The 15,803-nt window shown below is 33.3% G+C and overlaps 1 protein-coding gene across 1 annotated transcript in view; it reads left to right on the forward strand.

Annotated features, from left to right (window-relative positions):
- Window positions 1–211: 211 nt before the first annotated feature.
- Window positions 212–15,803, forward strand: part of LOC149423048 (uncharacterized) — a 65,167-nt gene continuing 49,575 nt past the window's right edge. The window contains exon 1 of the mRNA XM_089632828.1: window positions 212–240. The gene's annotated coding sequence lies outside the window, so the exon portion shown is untranslated. The remainder of the gene's footprint in view (window positions 241–15,803) is intronic.

Raw genomic sequence — 15,803 nt, forward strand, 5'->3', positions numbered from 1 at the left:
ACGAAGTAAGGGAGTTTAGTGATATTCGGTGTCTTTTGATGTGATTTTAATGAAGTTCTAGTGATTTGTTTAAAATTTTCGTTCTCTTGCGTGGATACGTAGTGATTAAAAATTTAATCAAAGTGTAATTTAATGCATTCGAACGGTGTTGAAGTGAAACACAATAAAAAATCTAGTGCTTATGAAATCAAAAGAATGTATTGCATCTTACTGCATTAAATATTATTGGGTTATATGCATGTAAGTTCCTCCTGTGTCCAAAGTCTAAGGGGACATAGACATTGTTTTAATATGTGTTGATGCTGAGATTGCGGAAAGATTTTCTTTCATATTTCAGTGGGCGGGTTATTGATGCGGGAGGATCTATCCCACCACCCACTGGACTTCTTTGCAGTTCCATATTCTGAGACAGGAGGCTCCATAGGGGCTGTTCCTGCTCTTGCAAACAGTGTACACGAGATTGTATCTCTGCTTTATCTTGTTTTTTCGTGTCTATCTTTTGCTTCTTCGTCTAATGCAAACACATTTCGTAGTCTTTAGGTATTTATATTTTGCCAGAAATTTTACCCCAGTTTTAATTAGGTCAATACCTGTAAGTAGTTTTAAATAATATACCTTCTAAGAATTACAATACGATAAGAGATAACAACTATAGGTAATAACTATTATGATTATTAACAAAGAAAATTTCCAGAACAATTTTAAAATCAATTTACTTACAATATGATCAATCATGCCGTAATTAAACAAAGACAGGTGATATCACTTTCCCTGTCTTGTTTTCGTATTTGTGAGGTTGCAATTAACAAAACAAGATAATATGAAGATATTGGTATAAATATTCACAATTTTATAGTAAGTTGTGCAAAATAAATGGAAAGTTACATGGCCTAATTGGATTGCAAGTTGAAAGGCAAAATAAATGGCAAGTTATATAGCATAATTGTATGGCATGTGGTACGTCTAAATGAATGGAAAATTATGGAAAGTAATATGCGATATATTATATGGCAAGTAATGTGCGATAATTTAATGAATTTATGGCATAAATGTATGGCAAGTTGAATGATATGTGGAAATGGCAAGGTATGTGGCTAGATTGTAGAACAATTTTTACGGCAACATAAAATTCATTGGCATAATTGTATGGATAGTTATATTGCATAATAATTGTATGGCAAGATAGATGCATAATTGTATAGCAAGTTATATTGCATAATAATTGTATGACAACATAAATGGCAAGTTATATGCATATTAATTGTATGGCAAGTTTCATGGCAACGTGGAAATTTGCCTGGGATTATTGTTTGGCAAGTTAGGTTAGGTTAGGTACGTAAGGGTACGTATACATTTGCGAACCGAAACGCGAACCGTACCACGAATTACGGGAAAGGAACGAAGCAGCTGAAAGCGGCGTTTCGCGCTATTTGCGGTTGCTTCGTTTCTTTCCCATAAGTTGAGGTTAAGTTCGGCAGTTCGGCTCGCGGATGTATTGTATTACAGGAGTTCATTGCAAACACCAATGATGAAAAAAAAGACGATGACATTTCCTAGAAGTCTTTGCTTATCGAATCCGATAAAATATATGAGATTTAATCTTATCTATACATATTTCTTTTTATATTTATAAGCATTCAGTACTGTGGTTTCTGTCTTTTTACGTATGCACTCGTCATAGAATAAAAATAACAATATAATTAGAAAAAATTCCAAAGTCTCGATTCTAAAGAACAAAGATATTTACTTGGAACAGTGGAAAAATGGTGGAACAATATCTACGCGCAGTGATTTCTTGGGTTTTCCACATGCATTCAAATCATTTATACATAGTAAAGAAAACACTACACAAAGCACGCGTAGAACGCGTAAAGACATATTTACGTTTGTAAAGTTGCTGTCGGATAATAATTCTGATAATCCAATCCGACTCATGCTTCACCACATAATATGTGGTTTGTATTTAATTCAATCATTTAAGTATAGTTAATGCGTATCTTGCGGAAATTCTTAACTGAAGTGAAAACTTGTTTCATCGGCATTCACATCAGTTTCGCAGTACTGACAGTACGATTAAACGGAACAGGGAATAGCTAATCGCTGATGAGCACTGAAAGGGAAAACGTTAAAGACATAACTGTAAACAACACATGAGATACATAACATAATGACATAAACATAAACTTTTTATGAGAGCGATTTACAATTTAGAAACTACAGGGTTTTCCAATAAGAGGTGTTATTTTGATATTCAATCGTAAAAGATCAATGGTTTCGTTGCTTGTGTGGCACGTAGCGCCGTTCTGTGAAAAGTAAACGTTGTCAAGATCAATATCATCCAATTCCGGTCATAAAAAATCATTAATCATCTCTCGATAGCGCAATCCATTCACCGTAACTGTTGCTCCAGCCTCATTTTCAAAAAAGTAAGGTCCAATGATTCCGCCGGACCATAAACCGTACCAAACAGTCATACGTTGAGGATAAAAAGGTTTTTCAACAATAACTCTTGGGTTTTCCGAGCCCCATATGCGACAATTTTGCTTTTTGACGAAGCCACCGAGGTGGAAATGGGCCTCATCACTCAAGATGATTTGCATTTGATTCACTCAAGTGAATTTGAATGCGTTGTTGAAGCGTATATCGTTTCATTTTTATTAATGGCGTAGTTTTTACTTGTCAAATGATAAAAAATGACAGCTTCAAAAGTAACATCTACCGAAATAGCGGGCTATTCAAAATAACACCTTTTATTAGAAAACCCTGTACTAGTGGATCCCCCGCAATGCTTCGCTATTGCTAATGTCTTTCTCGAGCGCCTCCGACTTCTTCCACCATTCACTACTGTATATCACAATGTTACTGTTAAAAAACTACTTTACATCGACCACTTTAATTAGACTCCGTATCTCATTAGGGTGCAGAGATATTGCGTTAAGTATTCCTCGGGCGTCCCTGAATACTCCTGATAGCGATATCGGTCGACTACTTTTCGAGATTTGCGAGCACAAGCATACGATTTGAACCAAATTTCATATTTTAAGATAAGAAACCATTAAGAATTTAACTCAACCATTTGGAATGCATTTTATAATAAAAGAAGTTGTTTGTAATTTTGGATTGAAATCTGAAAAAAAAAATTGTTGAAAATTTTTTTTTCTTCTTAGATCTCGACAACTGTGCCACCTGTCGGGTCTAAAAATATCTTATATTTCAAGCTGGAACCAACCATGCACATTCACAAAATTTCATTGTAATCGGTTGGGTTGTTTCGGAGATTAGCTGTACGAACACAATGAAATTTGATTTTATATATTAAAACTAGCGACCCGCCCCGGATTCACACGGGTGCAATGCACTAATGTGGCATCCTAAGAGTCCAATCAACACATGTACTATCCTCAATTTTGACAGTTCTAAAATGTAGGTTTAGTAATAATTTTAAACATAATTTTACTTTAAGTGATGTGTAATATCAATTTTTGTCTTGAATCAGACTATACTGCAAGTAACTACAGAATGTCTTTATGTACAATGTTTACCGCTATTCTTTCATAAGACAGCACAAATAGATTTTGCTTAGAAGTTACACGCGAAAGGGCTACATTCGAATTTAATGTTTCAAAGACCCAATCCTGTCTGATTACGTCTAAAAGGGATCTAAATGATAATCTAGTCTCCTTCAACGGAAGCAATCTACCGAACAGGCCTTCCATTGATATGCTTGGTGTAACTATAAGTGACCAGCTCAGGTATGGGGGCTCCATCGAAGTCAGAGTAAAGCTGGCCTCTCAGAAGCAGGGCGTACTGTACAGGGCCCGCAGATACTTTAATAGTACACAACTGCTGACCCTGTACAAATCGCAAGTGCGCCCTACTGTCGAATTGGCAGCCATCTCTGGTCCGGAGCCCCTAAATTAGGGCTATATATTTACTGAAAAAATAAAAATTTAGTAAATATATTTACCTGAAAAAACCCTTGACTCTGTGCAAAAACGGGCGGTCCGTTTGATAGATTCCCCAATCTTAACAACCGGACTGCAATCTTTAGAGCACAGGCGTCAGGTTGGTATGCTGTCCTTGTTCTATCGGTATTACAATAGAAGATTCTCTGAGGAACTAGCGTCATTGATCCCTTCGGCACCGGTGCGTAGTCGGGATACACGCCAAACGCCCGCCCAACATCTGTACACGGTTGACATTTGTCACATGAGAACGGGTCGCTTCTACGATTCGTTCTTAAGTTCAACAGCTTGGCTGTAGAACGAACTGCCGGCCTCTGTGTTTCCTCCCTCCTACAACATGGGACTCTTCAAGACCCATGTTCACTCCTTCCTCTCCACAAAAAGACCCTCCACACAGCATCCCCAAAGATGACATAGGCCCTGAGGGAAATTATTTTCTTCAGGGCCTCTTGTGTGGAGTTAATATTAAATATATATATATATATATATATATATATATATCCCGCTACATTTGTTGCGTCCGACCCCTAAAAACTCCATAGCATTGCAGCGTCCACCGACTTACAGCGTCCGATATACGGACGCTGCAATGTTTTGACCTCAAAATTGGCCAGAACGATGCTTACCCCATGTAGAATCGTATGGCAAAAATTTTTGTGGAAGCAAAAAATGTCTCAGAATGTCTGGAAACGAATATTGAACGTTTGACATTTTGCCGACAGGTTCGCTCCACGATGTATATATCGAGCAGTGTATGTTTTTATTCATTTCTACGATCTTGCCGCGTCCACGAAGTAATATAATTTTCGATACATAACGACGATCATGCTGCGTCTACGCATTACATCGTTAGTATTGCGTCCTCAAGACCGATTACGAGTAGATATTATTTTATATACATAACGACGGTCGTGCTGCGTCCACGCATTACGTCGATAGTACTGCGTCCCCGTAGCCGCTCATGAGAATATACTATTTTTAACTCATAATGACAATCATGATGCTTCCATGCATCACGTCGATAGTATTGCGTCCCAGTGAACGATCACGAGTAGATATTATTTTGAATATACAACGACGGTCATGCTGCATCCACGCATTACTTTGATAGTATTGCGTCCCCCTGGCCGATCACGTTGAAATATTATTATGAATACATAACGACGGTCTTGCTGCGTCTACGCATTACGTCGATAGTACTGCGTCCTTGTGGCCATTCGGAGTACATTGTTAAATATTATTTGAGCGTTTGGTTGAGTAAATCATCAGATTTGGCAACATTTGGTTAATTTACAACGATGCCGCTTGATACTCAGAACTAAGAATCGTCTTGCGTGGTTTTTAATGCATAAAGATGATTTTGCTGCGTCCACGCATTACTTCGATAGTACTGCGTCCCCATGGCCATTCACGAGTACATTTTTATAAATTATTTGAGCGTTTGGTTGAGTAAATCATCAGATTTGGCAACGTTGGGTTAATTTACAACGATGCCGCTTGACACTAAGAACTAAGAAGCATCCTGCGTAGTTTTGAATGCATAACGACGATCGTGATGCGTTTACGCATTACGTTGGTAGTATTGCGTCCGTTGTTGTTTTTTTAAAAAGAAAAAGCGTTTTTTTTGGGAGCGAAACCCGGTCGGCACAAAGTATAAAAAATAAAAGTGGTGTTTACAAAGTTATTGTTTTATTTTAAATTAAATATTGTTGTCAATTAAACAAACAATTTATAAGTTCCCGAATATTATCTGAATATAAAATAAATCTTATAGAATAAAATAAAAACCTCAAGATATGAATTGAAATCTAGCAAGAATATCGTAACACTAATTGTGAGGATTATTATTAATATATTCATAGAATTATAACTATATATTTTATCACACCTTCATAAATGCAATGAAAACTTTAACTTAAATGAAATCAACAAAAAATCTAAATATAGAAGAATACGTATGTGAAACATACAGCGAATGCACTAAAATCTAGAACAATATAATAAATCTACTAACAATCTTGCACTTAAACATAAGGAGTATAATTTGAAACATGGACGAACTTCTGGTATACCTATGTATTTAACATTATGTCCACAGCCAGATTTTTTAATACTATCCGAGGCACACTCGCATGCAATACATAAAAATATACCAAGTATTCCAAACTACAAACAATAAGTCACAAATTATCACAAAAATAAAAGTAGTGGAATTGTAGTCTATGCTAAAGAAAAATTTACTGATATCAATGTTAACGAAATACCAATATGTAACGCAAACTGTTTGTCAATTAATGAATCTAAATAATTAGCCAATTAATATAATCGCATGTATCGAATACATAGCTCGTTATACCCTTATAGTCCAGTAGGTACCCAAGCGATTCCTTCAGAAACTTGATCAGGGTGCTTAGGCTGTGAACATCTTGGAATAATTATCGATAATAACATCAAATAGAAAAGTCAAATAAACTCCACAGTAGACAGAATGAGAAAACTCATCTTTATGTTTTTTAGACTTAGAAATACTGTATCATTAAAAATACTTAAAGGTATTTATTTTGCACTTGCACATTCTACACTACTAAAATATGAAATCGTGGTTTGCAGGGGGGGGGGGGGTGCGTATAAATCATACCTACGTCCACTTGTGACAATTCAAAAAATATTAATAAAAATCATATTTAAAAAAGCCATATAACTATCCAACAATAAATGTTTTCCAAGGTTTCCCGGTTCCCTTTCTCACAAAAATTTATGACAAAAATACTCGTACATTAAGAACTTCAATTACATAAAGATTTATTTGATAAAAATAATATTCCATAATTAATTTTAAGCTAAATAATTATTTATATTGGAGGACTAACCGTACCACTAGTTCGAACTACAACAGCAAAACATCATTATTTATTTAACGGTATAAAATTATTCAATAAATTACTCCTGGATATATCTGAGGAAAATTCTGACAGTTACAAAAAAAACAATTTAAAATTCTCTAAAACCACCTAATAAATTTTCTTATTTTTATTTTTTTTTATTTATTTTTATTTTTTTTTATTTAGTTACTTTTTAAAATAATTAGGTACATTTTTGTATGGCACATGAAATAAAATATATAAATAAAATTAAAACAGATCATTGAAGTCCTCCTCACTAGGAGATCCTGTGCTGAGGGGGACTATATATGTTAGAATACGTTTTCAGCAACTAAGATGATGTTTTAAATATATTAGTTAGTTCTTCTTCCGATATTTCCATAAGCCAAGATTTGATGTCCTTAATGTAGTTATTTTTCGTTTTCCTTTGTTTGATTTTGAGAGGGAGTTTATTATATAATTTAATTGCTAAAAATTCAGAGTTTCTTTGTCCAAAAGTAGAATTACATTTAGGAATATTTAGCATGTCTGTTTGCTTGGCTCTGGTTTTATGATCGTGAGAGGGGTTTGCCTCTGGTTTATTTTTTAAGTGATGAACTAGAATATTTTTAGCATAGATTTTTTGTAAACTTGGAACATCAAACAGATTAAAAATATCAGTAGTTGGCGTCCTTACGGGGAGCTTTAATATGGTCTTTATGATCCAATTTTGAGTTTTCTTTAGTAGTTTAATATGGTTTGATGATGCTGAGCCCCATCCTATTATTCCATATTCCAGTAGAGAGTGGCATAGCGCATAATATACTCTCTTTAGATCTGTAGTTGACAAGATATTTCGTAATTTTTTGAAGAAATAGATGAGTTTTGTTAGCTTTTTTGAGGTTCCTTCGATGTGTGCATCCCAATGAAGTTTGTCGTCAATTACGATCCCAACATATTTAATTGTTTTAGTTTGGACTATATGCGGGCAAGAACATTGCGGATATTTATTTAGACATTCATGTAATTTGAGTGTATGCTCATTCGTTGGTTGACCTCTGTTGGTTTTAGAGAAAGTTAGATATTTAGTTTTACTCACATTTAATGTAAGGGAGTTTGCTTTTAACCAGTTTTGGAGTACAGTCAGACCTTGCTCCGCTTTTTTATGTGTGCTTGTCCAATTTTGTTCATAGAATATAATGACAGTGTCATCTGCAAAGCTCATTATGTCTCCTTCAATGGGAAGACTCATAAGGTCATTAATATAAATGAGAAATAGTATTGGACCCAATACGCTTCCTTGAGGGACAACGTACTTGATTGATAGTGTTTTGCTACTTTTATTACCAATTTGTACATACTGCTCTCTTCCAGTTAAGTAACTTTTAATTAGATTTAGAGTTGTTTGTGTTATTCCATTTTTTTTTAATTTAAAAAATAGTATTTCATGGTCAATTGTATCAAAAGCTTTTTGAAGGTCAATAAAAACTGCCAAGCATTTTTTACCTTCATCCAGTTTTTTTATAATTGTATTTGTTACTTTAGCTATAGCATCACCAGTACCCAGGTTTTCCCTAAAACCGTATTGTGTCGTTGATAATATTTTATTTTCATCCAAAAATTTAACCATTTGTTTTTTTATTACTTTTTCCAATATTTTCGATAGTGTAGGTAATAGACTAATTGGTCGATAGTTAGATATATCATTTTTGGGACCGCTTTTGTATATTGGAATAATCGTAGCAACTTTAAGACGTGTGGGAAAAATACCTTTTCTTATTGAAAGATTTACAAGGTACGTCAGTGGGTAGATTAGCTCATTTAGTAGATATTTAATTGCTCTGTTTGATATCAGTTCATTTCCCGATGAGGTATTTGTGTTTAGGGAGGCTATGGTATTTCTTATATCTTCACTTGTTATCTTGACTATGTTAAGGGAGTTTTCTTGATTGACATTTTCATTCCATACTGTTTTTTCGGCAGTAAATGAAGATTGTTTGATTTTATTCGCTAAGTTCGAGCCTATATTGCAAAAATAGTTGTTTGCAAAGTTGAGAATTTTTTCTGGATGTTCTGCAAAAGATGTTGGTATCCTGTCAATGTTTAATTCTTTAATGTTTTTAACATTGTGCGAGGCTTTAGCGTTTGTAATTTCGTTTATAATCTGCCAGAATTTCCGGGAATCATAATTACATTCCTCGATTTTCTTTTTATAGAATGCTTCTTTAGCATAACGGATTACATTTTTACAAATGTTACGATATCTTTTGTAGAAGCGATGTAAATGGATATCATAGGGGTGGTTTCTTACTTTTCTGTGGAGTTCGTCTCTTTTCCTGATTGAGTTGATAATGTTCTGACTAATCCAGGGTTTAATATGAATATTTTTATGAGATATCTTTTTTTCTGTCGTTATGGTGTTTGATAGAATAATGTTCTGAGTAAAGTCAATAAAATAATTCCAAGCAGCATCAGTATCATCATTGCCAAGAAGGTTTGACCAGTCAGCAATTTGTAGCTCGATTTTAACGTTTTCCCAGTTTGTTTCAGACTTTGCTATGACAGATTTCTTTTTTTGATTTATAGATGTATTTTTATTATTAATAGATAGAAGTATTGTGTAGTGATCAGTCAGTGTAGAAGGGTAAATAATGGTTTGAGTTAATTTATCAGTTTTACTAAAAATATGATCAATGCATGATTTGCTTTCATTCCATACTCGTGTAGGTTCATCAACCAGGCTTTTAAAACCATGGTGAGCTAGTGTATGTATGTAATCATATTTTTTTGGATTTCCATTTTCCAGGATATCAATATTTATATCTCCGATAATAAAAACATTCTTAGTATTTTTGAGTAAGTTAAGCTCAAAATGTAAGGAGTTTAAGAATGGCTCCAGATTTTTTGTAGAAGGTGATCTATATATTGCGAGAACTGTTATATCCTTACCAATTGATATCCTTAGACAGTTTGCGTTATTAATATTGATCTCTTTGACTTCAACTTCAGTGTCTTCTTTAATGTATGCAATAACACCATCACTCTTTGTATTATTCATTAGTGTGGAGTAAGAGACATATTTATCAATTTGTAGAGGGTAGTGTTTATCAGTTAACCAACATTCAGTAAGTATAATTATGTCCCAGGTTAAATTTAAACTTTTAATTAATATTTGTAGCTCGTCAAAGTTTTTGTTTATGCTTCTAATATTTTGATGCAGTATGTTAAAATTTTTGTTCATTGTTGATAGGTTAGGTAAGTTTGCTCTTTTTGCATTAGGTTCCGTGGTTAATGTAGTGTCAGCCATTTTTAATTTTTGTTATATTTGTTATTTTGAGCCATTTTATTTATATGATGTTTTTCAAATCGTCTATATGTTTAACGTAAATTATTTTTTCGTTTGCATTTCTTCTTGCCATTATTTTTCCCTCTTTGTGCCAGACGTATGCATAGTTTTTTTCTTTTGAGATTTGTTTGGTTTTCCAAAGAAGTTCCTTATGGTAAGGGCTCAGTTCTTCAGCTATGTATATTGTTTCAGTTGAAATATCTTTGATCGCAGCATAATTGATGTTTTTTCTATTTGCAATAAGCTTGTCTCTGGTCAATTTATCTGAAAATTGCACTAGTATTTTAGGTGGTGCATTGATTCGCCTATCAGGTATCCTTTTTACCTCTATAATTTCGCTGTATTTTAGGTCCACTCCTGCCGCCACTGCCACTTTTTTAACCACTTCAATTTGCTGTTCCCCATTTTTTTGTGGAATGCCAGCTATTTCAATATAATTAGAGCGGGTTTTGTACTCCATATCTGAAATTTTTATTTCTAATTGTTTAATTATAGTATTTTTCTCCTGGTGCTCTTTTTTTAGGTTTATAAATTCATTTTCAATTTTTTTGTTTTGAAGGATTGTTAACTCTAGTTTTTTAATCAAATCATCGTATTGACTGCTCATAAACTCCATGCTTTTTTGGGTGTCCTGTTGTTGCTTTTCAATTTTTGAAATAATTTCTTTTTTTATAGCATCTAGTTTTTTTTCGAAAATCAGTGTAATTTTTTCTATGCTGAATTTTTCTTCAGGTTCAATGTTAGCACCCTGTTTGTTTATTGTTTTAAATTATTTATTTATTTATTTTATTTCAGGGAAATCAACAGTTTACAATGTGGTTCATTTATACACGTGTAATTTACCTAACTGAGAAACCAATTGCAGATTTCCGCAATATTCTATTCTATTATGTATGTAAAAATTTAAAAACTATACTTACAAGAACTAAAAAATATTAAATTTATCGAAGAAAGCAAACACTTAGTGGCTTGACATTATACAAAATGAAACAAATACTTTGTTTTAAACCACTTTATTTTTATTTATATTTCGTCGACCGGTTTGGATTGAACCCAAATATTGTATAAAATAAATATAAAGTGGTTTAAAACATAGTATTGTTTCATTTTGTAAAAAATATAACGTTATTCAAGAGGGAGATTATTATAACATGAGATTATTTTAACTGGAGATTATTATAACAGGAGATTATTAAAACAGAAGATTATTATAACGTACCACTACATAATATATGTCATTACATAATATAATAACATTTTATGCAGTTTGGTACACGTTTGATACATTTTTAATATAGTTTTTATATTTATTTTGGTTACATTGAAAATAGAATCAGAGAGAATGTTATTATACATATGTTGAACATATTCTTCTAAGACAAGCATTTTTATTTTACTAGATTACATGAGCGTGTGTGCCGTGTAGGTACTTTCAAATCAATTCTGCTTAATAATATCCACATATTATGTTTCTGCTTATCATTCCTTGGTATTATTTATAACTAACCTGTTTTTATTACTTTTATTGTATTTTCTTGTAAGGCTATTAATAGTTTTTGTAATAATATTTGCAATATAAATATGTAAAAATATATTATTGTCCTCTCCTAAGCACAAGCATCTTATTTATCAGAAAAGTGATTTAAATATTATTTAATATTATGTTGTAAATATTGTAACACTAAAGATGTTAAGAAATAAAAATAAAAATATATTTTTATTTTGAACTTAATGGTATTAATAAGTTCTCATTAATTAAAATATTGCAATATGAGGTTGAACTAATTAAGTTAAATATAAAAACAGATATTATTATATTGAATACGTAACGACAGAAGTTCTGCGTCGATGGTATTGTATCCTCGTGACCAATCACGAGTAGATATTATTTTGTATACATAACGACGGCCGTGCTGCGTCCACGCATTTCGTCGATAGTATTGCGTCCCCATGGCCGTTGGTGAATTTGTACATTTTTATGTATTGTTTGAGTCCTTGGTGAAGCAAAACCCCCGATTTGGCAACATTCAGTTCATTTACAACGTTGCCACTTAGCACTCAGAACTAAAAAGCGCCTTGCGCTGGTGGACATTTTTGTAAGATGGTTTACAGTGGACGGTAAATTGATATCCCGACCTAAAAATGTCCGACCGCCCTCTGCAATGGAGCGAACTGGCGCGTTATGAAATGATACATTTTTACTAAGGATATTGTTGTAAAAAAAATTGTCGCACGCCTGCGCCCAGTAGGTACGTTTGTATACAAGTTGCAACAAGATATTCATTCAAACTTCTCACTATCAATAGACAGTTTGTTGTCAGGTCTGGTGTGTTTCTGGATGTCAAAAAAATAAAACATTAATATATATACATATATTTTTTATATACCGCACAAGAGTCTCAACCGCTCCCGTCTGGAACAGCGAGACTGGCATCCCCAATCTGAGTACTAGGGTGAAGGTATTGGGGAGGGGAAGAAGATGAGGAAGAGAAATGTAGAAAAGTACCTGGCTCTTTATATCTGGTCACCAAACACGGCAAAAGCTTGGAAATAACGTTTCCATTCGGAATGGTGGTCACACACCAGGGTGATACTGAGAGTATATTTCACTCTGGAACGTGCTGCAAACACACTTTATATTATGTTTAATGTATTAATTGTGAAATAACACAAACAAATAAAAATTTATTTGCGCACGCCGGGTTTGACCGTCAGATTACTTAGAGAGTCTTATCTCTCAACCACAGATGCTGTAATTAATTAATTAATTCACTATGAACGTAAAAACTTCACTAGAAAAGTAAGAAATATTTTGTGTTGTTTATTTATTTGTTAATTTATTTATTACACCTAATAGACGTTTACATTCTAGTTTAATAGTTGAGTATCGCAGTTATTATAAATTCTTCAAAATTAAAACAATAGAGAAAACAAAATACAAGGAAAAAAAGTAAAATGTTACAACAAAAGCGTATAATAAAATAAGATACATTGGTAAAAATGATAAGAAGTCTCACATAAGTAGATATTCAAAATAAAGAAAAGATGCAAAAATTATAGATGTCTATTTGTCTCGATATATAAAAGAATTAAAATAAACAATATTTATATTGATTATTTTTAAGGTGAAATATATCTCCCATATCAGAATAAGTCATGTAATCCTAAGGGGTTTAATAATATAAGGGGCATAACAACGGCCTAAATTTACCTTTTGAAACTCTCAAAACAAATCCAAGAGTCTTAAGGGCCTTATATACGGAAGACGTAAAAATTAAATCGACCTTCAAAACGCCATGTAACAAACAAATAATATACACTCGGACGCAAGAATATATTATTCAGTATGGACGTTAAACCTTTATTAGAATAGTCAGAAATATACGGCAGACGTAACAATTAAATTAGAGTGAACGGACGTGAAACCTATATTAAAAGGAACTTTCAATATACAAAAAATATACACCCGGACGTGAGTATGTACGTGACGCTAGAAATGTATGAGAGTGTAATAAACATCAAAACCTGCATTATTATGAATATTAAAAAAATATGATATTAGCGATTATCGTGAGTAAAACATAGTGCAATATTCACAAAAACAATCTAAAAAAAAGAACTAGAAGTGCTGGACGCCCAAAGACGGATTTACGCACGGACGCAATAAATGTTGTGGGACCTATATATATATATATATATATATATATATATATATATATATAGGTCCCACAACATTTATTGCGTCCGTGCGTAAATCCGTCTTTGGGCGTCCAGCACTTCTAGTTCTTTTTTTTAGATTGTTTTTGTGAATATTGCACTATGTTTTACTCACGATAATCGCTAATATCACATTTTTTTAATATTCATAATAATGCAGGTTTTGATGTTTATTACACTCTCATACATTTCTAGCGTCACGTACATACTCACGTCCGGGTGTATATTTTTTGTATATTGAAGGTTCCTTTTAATATAGGTTTCACGTCCGTTCACTCTAATTTAATTGTTACGTCTGCCGTATATTGCTGACTATTCTAATAAAGGTCTCACGTCCATACTGAATAATATATTCTTGCGTCCGAGTGTATATTATTTGTTTGTTACATGGCGTTTTGAAGGTCGATTTAATTTTTACGTCTTCCGTATATACGGCCCTTAAGACTCTTGGATTTGTTTTGAGAGTTTCAAAAGGTAAATTTAGGCCGTTGTTATGCCCCTTATATTATTAAACCCCTTAGGATTACATGACTTATTCTGATATGGGAGATATATTTCACCTTAAAAATAATCAATATAAATATTGTTTATTTTAATTCTTTTATATATCGAGACAAATAGACATCTATAATTTTTGAAATCTTTTCTTTATTTTGAATATCTACTTATGTGAGACTTCTTATCATTTTTACCAATGTATCTTATTTTATTATACGCTTTTGTTGTAACATTTTACTTTTTTTCATTCTATTTTGTTTTAATTTTGAAGAATTTATAACTGCGATACTCAACTATTAAACTAGAATGTAAACGTCTATTAGGTGTAATAAATAAATTAACAAATAAATAAACAACACAAAATATTTCTTACTTTTCTAGTGAAGTTTTCACGTTCATAGTGAATTAATTAATTAATTACAGCATCTGTGGTTGAGAGATAAGACTCTCGACTCGCAATCCGAAGCCCGTAATCTGACGGTCAAACCCGGCGTGCGCAAATAAATTTTTATTTGTTTGTGTTATTTCACAATTAATACATTAAACATAGTATAAAGTGTGTTTGCAGCACGTTCCAGAGTGAAATATACTCTCAGTATCGCCCTGGTGTGTGACCACCATTCCGAATGGAAACGTTATTTCCAAGCTTTTGCCGTGTTTGGTGACCAGATATAAATAGCCAGGTACTTTTCTACATTTCTCTTCCTCATCTTCTTCCCCTCCCCAATACCTTCACCCTAGTACTCAGATTGGGGATGCCACAGTCTCGCTGTTCCAGACGGGAGCGGTTGAGACTCTTGTGCGGTATATAAAAAATATATGTATATATATTTATGTTTTATTTTTTTGACATCCAGAAACACACCAGACCTGACAACAAACTGTCTATTGATAGTGAGAAGTTTGAATGAATATCTTGTTGCACCTTGTATACAAACGTACCTACTGGGCGCAGGCGTGCGACAATTTTTTTTACAACGATATCCTTAGTAAAAATGTATCATTTCATAACGCGCCAGTTCGCTCCATTGCAGAGGGCGGTCAGACATTTTTAGGTCGGGATATCAATTTACCGTCCACTGTAAACCATCTTACAAAAATGTCCACCCGCGCAAGGCGCTTTTTAGTTCTGAGTGCTAAGTGGCAACGTTGTAAATGAACTGAATGTTGCCAAATCTGGGGTTTTGCTTCACCAAGGACTCAAACAATACATAAAAATGTACAAATTCGCCAACGGCCATGGGGACGCAATACTATCGACGAAATGCGTGGACGCAGCACGGCCGTCGTTATGTGTACAAAATAATATCTACTCGTGATTGGTCACGAGGATACAATACCATCGACGCAGAACTTCTGTCGTTACGTATTCAATATAATAATATCTGTTTTTATATTTAACTTAATTAGTTCAAC

Source organism: Hesperophylax consimilis, chromosome 6 (assembly GCF_061612785.1).
Source record: "Hesperophylax consimilis isolate HC1 chromosome 6, BYU_Hcon_1.0, whole genome shotgun sequence".
Lineage (NCBI taxonomy): Eukaryota > Metazoa > Arthropoda > Insecta > Trichoptera > Limnephilidae > Hesperophylax > Hesperophylax consimilis.